Raw genomic sequence first — 5778 nt, 5'->3', positions numbered from 1 at the left:
AGAGGATCAAACACTAGACAAAAACAATCAATGCTCTAGCAAACAATCCAATCAAAAATGAATGTGGTGAAGTCCAAATGCGTGTGTGTGTGAAAAACTCATCTCATGTCAACAGTTTGTCCACTATAAATTTCTTATTAACATGGGGACTTATATATAAACAAAAAAGAATAGGTAGTAGCTTCACACAATCCTCTAAGGTAACCCTTTCCCAAGATGCCTCCCAAGTAGCTTTCACACTTTTGAGGTGGTAGCTCTTTCTACCAAGGGTGGTAGCTTTCACACATCCCATGAGATAGCTCTTTCTCTCATTAGGGCATAACAAGTATCGGACTTATGAGAGTAGCTTCATACATCATGGGTGGTAGCTCTTTCCACCCCCTATGTACAAACAACAAACAATTTCCAAAGTTTTTTTTTCAATTTTTCTAATTTTTTTTTTGAAGAAAACTAGCACACTAAGGTCCCAAAAAATTTAATGAACTAGAGTTTTCATAGGTCTAATGAGTGAGAAAGTGCACAAGAGTAATCGGACAAAAATATTGAAGGAAATTGGATGAAAGCTAGAGCATGATAAAATCTAGGGTTTACAACCTCCAAAAACTAAGAATTAAACTCTTAACCCTAAGGTGAACCTTCATTGGCAACAAGAGCATACTCATGAAAACACAAGTAAAAGTCATGTACAAGGTGAACCCTCCCCCACACTTAAGATATATATTGTCCTCAATGTACGCATGTAAGCACAATAAAGATAGTATCAATGGAAGCAACATGTGTGTGGGAATGCAATTAAAACAATACTCCCATGAACTCCTCATTAACTATTTGGTGAAGTCACATAACCATGTGACAAGATCACATGATCGCGTCTATGACTAAAACATCATCAACATCACTCTCAAGGCCATCTGCACAGAATACAAGGGGTTCAGTGAAGCTCAACAAAATATTAAAAAACACAAGTTCACATAGATAAAACAAAAAAGCATATACTCGCAACAGAAATGAAAACATAAAGATAACTCTCAGAAGGAGAAACCTTTCCGAGTACAAAAGTCCACAAACTACTAACAAAATAAATAAAAGCATAGAAACTAAGAGAAAAGACTCTTGAGTGTGACGCCTCAAGCGTCGGTATCTGGTATTGGTGCTGATGCTGGCGCGGGTGCTGGTGCAGTAGCGGATGAGACCTCCTCATCAAGGATCTGCTAAATACGATCAAGTCGCTCTAGGGTGAGCGCTTGGTTCTCAAGGATAATAGCAATGACAGCCTCAAGTTGAGCCAGACGCTCGCGAACTCGAGGGGAAGATGACTCAGGATCGGCTGACGCTACCAGTGCTGCCTCAGTGACCATGGGCTCGACTGCAGGTGGTGCCTCTATAGCCTCAGTAAGCTCTTCCTCATCCTCAAATGAAGACTCAACTAATACATATCCTCCTGAGCCAGTACGCCTCACAATGCCCATCAAACGGAGATTGACTAGTCCCAATAGTGGTGGGCTACCCTCCTCGACTCTAACTGAGCGGATCAGACCTATCTTGAACATAAGATGAGTAATGTAGGTTTTGACAAACAGTGCTCCTAACCACAAGTACTCACTCTAGTGATGCAGATAATCGGCGATGACATATTCCAAATGGAGGAGAACTCCATGTGCTATAGAGTAGAGATATAAAAGATTGGTACCGCGAAGTGAGCCTATACCATCTCCACATCCTGTCACTGACCGGCTAAGAATAGCATGAATATACCTGTGTGCCGGTCGTGTGAGCAAAGAGGCTTTCGACTAGCCTAGGACATAATGACGGCCTCCGCATAAATCATGGAAAACCGGGCCCGGAGTGAGATCATGAGGGTAATTGGTGAGGAGCTCTGTGTACTCGATAGTATCAGCATAATCCTGATCATATAACCCGAGATATATCGAGAACTAGGTCAGAGACATCCCATGTGGCTGACCCAAGGCTCGAAAATGAATGGTGTCCTCTGTGTCAAAGTTAGCGTCGGCTACATCACTGGTCAAAGGAAAATAAGGCAAGAACCTCGAAGGTGATGTTTCACCTGACGGGCTCCTGAATAGAGAATAGGCGGTCCCAACCTCCCACACTAACAAGTGCTTTGACCTCCTTAGCAAGAACAATGTCCTCTAATGTATCCTAGTCAATAAAGCACGACTGTCCAATCTTGAGATGCTGGAGACGCTCAAACCGTTGCTGATGAATCGGGTTAGGAAATTCGACTTCCGGTGGTGGGGCTTGGCTCCTTGTCATGGTGAGGACATTTTTGAGCTATTCTTTTGGTCCATTGTGCCATATCTGTGAAGAAAACACTTAAAAACATTAGTTTGACATGAATTCAGTGTAAACTGGGCACCATGTGTGCGAGAGTGGTGAGCCGGGGAAGAAATAGGGCCATTAGGCTACTGTCCTAGCCCACGCGGGCGCGTGGGCTAGCCATGCAACCACTTGAGCACATTTTTGCCTCGGCCAGGTAGCCACGCGGTCAAGTGGCCTCGCGCGACGCAGGGCGCGAGCTGATGCGCCGCGCGCCTGGCCACTGGTGCATGGCCGAGGCGCGCGCGACGCAGCGCGCCAGCGCCCGCGATGCGCCGCACGGGCTCATGGGTCGGCTCGAGCATGCGCACCGCCAGGTCGCACACCCATGTACCTAAGCCACGTGGTCGGGTGGATGGGGCCGTTCTCGGTCAAGGGTGCTACGCGGGCAAGTGGCGCTACCGCGCAGTGCGTGACCAGCCCACGCGCCAGTGTGGAAGCCCGACTCCGGTGACTTTGGTCGGAGTAGGGCTCCTACGCCACACACAACCCCATTTTCAAGCATAAACAAGATTTTAGCATGATCATTTATGAGAAATAGCACAAGAGTACCATGAAAACTCCATGAAGATGGGGAAGAAGACATGGAAGGGTTGGAGGGGAATGAGGGCTTGCCGGAATGAATCGGAGAAGAAAACTCATTGAAAAATCCGGCAAATGATGTCTAAACCTCCAAAGAGTTAAGGAAAATTGGTTTGAGATATCAAAACTTGGGTTTTATAGGAGTGAAGGAGTGGGAGATGAAGAGGCTCTTTGAAGAGGAATGATGATGAATAGTGCCTCTTCATCTACATATACGCACATGGGGCTGTGGAAATTCCACACCCTTGCATGGGTACTGTACAGGACCACGTGGAAATTCTACGCAGTTGTGTGGGCTACAGAATTTTTGCATACAGTCCACACAAGGCCCGAAACTCCAAATTAACACCAATTTCTCAACTATACACATTAAATTCACCATAGACCATGACATACACATGTAAAATAATTCAAATCACCTAAGAATTCCATGAAAACACTAGTGATCAACTAAAATTAATCAAGACACACACTCCTGAAATTATCACTGCAGAATTAAAATTCCAAGACTTAAAAATAACTAAAAACTTGGATTGCCTTCCCAAGAAGAGCTTGTTTAACGTCACTTAGCTTGACGTATGATGTGAACTCGTCCGCAAGCGCATGGAGTCGTCAAGTAATACCTCTCGCGCAAGCATGAGAGGGTTGTATTCCCTGGGCCCAAGGATCTACCCTTACTTCCTCTTTGCGTATTGTCTAGCCAACAGATTCGAAGGAGTTCTCTAGACTATTAATTAAAAAAAAAGAAACTACAAGTGGAGTCTAAAACAAGGCAAAGGTATAAAATCAAGGGAATGAAATGGTCATGGATGCGGATTCCCTAGGGTTTACTAAAGTGCATAGGATGCTAAGAATGTCATGCAATTGGAGATTTGGACCAAGAGACTTCCTAAAATAGATCAACCAGATGGTCACGGCAATTGACCCCTAATCCGTTACAAGTAATGATACATAATATCTTCCGATCAAATCCTCATACGATTGCATTAAAAATGGGAAAATCTCTAATTAGGGCCGGAACACAACTTGGTCTAACCATAATGTTGGAGGGGCACAAAATACCCGATGGTCACGGTGTATTTGTACATGAATCCCTTCCAAATTTTTTGTGTCTAGTATAAGGGCGATGGTCACGCTACTAAGTACAACCTAGAAGTTGGTTTATAGAGTTCTCATGTAAGCAACACATCAAATGCACCAAGAATGAATCAACAAACACACAACAATTGCAATAGACATAATTAAATCATCCAAATACACAAGTTCACCCGAAGGTTTCACCGGCATCCGGTGACCTTGGGGTCTACTCATCCATACAAACAAATACAAACAATAGGCTCATGAAAACAACTACAAATGGCATAAGAAGATTCCCTTAAACAATGGAAGTGAGATGACATGCCAAGTTAGGTGGAAGGCTTCCACGGATGCCGCGATCGGGGTGGCTTCCCTTGATCGCCTATGAGCTCCCAAAGAAGAGATCGATGAAGATCTAGCCATGGCGCCTGTGAACATTTTTGTCCATCCCCGGCATGTGAGGCCAGGAGCTTCACGGGTGGCCTCACGGGCGCATGGCTCCCGTAAGGCCCACATCCCACTGGGCTATGTCCTCATGGGGGTCTCTTGCAGCTGCATCCACGGCCGCAAGGGCTGGAACAAGCCACAAGTGTCCATACGGGCCGTATATAGCTCGTATGGACTTGGAAAATCGAGAAATTGGCATGGTTTCTCTTGTAAACTCAATGGAATACGAATTACAACCTCTTGAACATCGAAATAACAATGAAACACAACTAAACAATACTAATTCAAGGCTAAAGACAAGCGAGCAAGCCTTAACATGAGTTGAGCACAACAACCAAAATATGAAAAACTCACAAACACAAACATTTAACCACAATAATGAAGCTAAGCAACTAAAAGAAATACGAATATTTAAAGACGATGAATTAAAAGGCTTGGGTTTCCTCCCAAGAAGCGCTTGTTTAACGTCGTTAGCTCAACATACCTTCGTTCTTACCTCATGGTGGATCAAATGGTGAGGATTTACCTCCAAGTCCAAGAGAAGTGCTCCAAGTTGGGAAACTCATTGAGAGGCATGAAAAGAGGCGGAATTTACCCTTCCCCTCGAAGAATAGTCGATCGACCTCTGATAAGTGCTTGAGTGAACATGTTTTTATGCATGTTTTACATACATTGAGCATCATATTTTATACGGTTTATGTCTCATTTCGTGTATTGGGTGTTCTTTTATGCATATAGGTTGTGAAGGCATTGGGATTTCAAAAGGGAGCGAAGATAGGCTATCATGGCATAATATTGGGAGTTCTTGTACAAACTCAAGTTGGAAGACACAAGAGGAGTTCTTTTATGAGGAGATGTGCCAACTTCCATAGTTTTGCAAGCCAAGTTATTAATGGAAGGGCACAAAGGCAGCCATGTCTCCACATTCCTCCTCTTTGTAAAGATTTCAAGACCTTTTCAAGACGCATTGATGAAGGAAAAAGTCGTGATAGTCTTTACCATATGATCGTGTGCCCGATCGCAGTGGCCTTAAGAGGAGATTGTTTATCATCGCGTTTGTGGAAATCACCCAGAAGCGAAAGTGCCCAGAAAGGGTAATTCATCGTAGACGCACCATCGTAGCAGTATTCATCGCTCACGCCGCCCGCTGCTGGAAATCCCGCGCCACACGCGCGAGTCCTCGCAGCCCCACGCCGGGCGCTGGTGGAAAATCCACGCCGGGCGCGTGGGGCACGTGATGTGACGCTAGCAGAGGCCTATAAATAGCCGCTTTGGCCCTATTCTTTCTCCGGGATCTTTGTGCGGCTCTTGAGGGGTGAGACGGCTAGGGTTTGA

The sequence above is a fragment of the Dioscorea cayenensis genome, chromosome 9, assembly GCF_009730915.1.
Source record: "Dioscorea cayenensis subsp. rotundata cultivar TDr96_F1 chromosome 9, TDr96_F1_v2_PseudoChromosome.rev07_lg8_w22 25.fasta, whole genome shotgun sequence".
NCBI lineage: Eukaryota > Viridiplantae > Streptophyta > Magnoliopsida > Dioscoreales > Dioscoreaceae > Dioscorea > Dioscorea cayenensis.
This window is presented reverse-complemented; position numbering follows the sequence as displayed.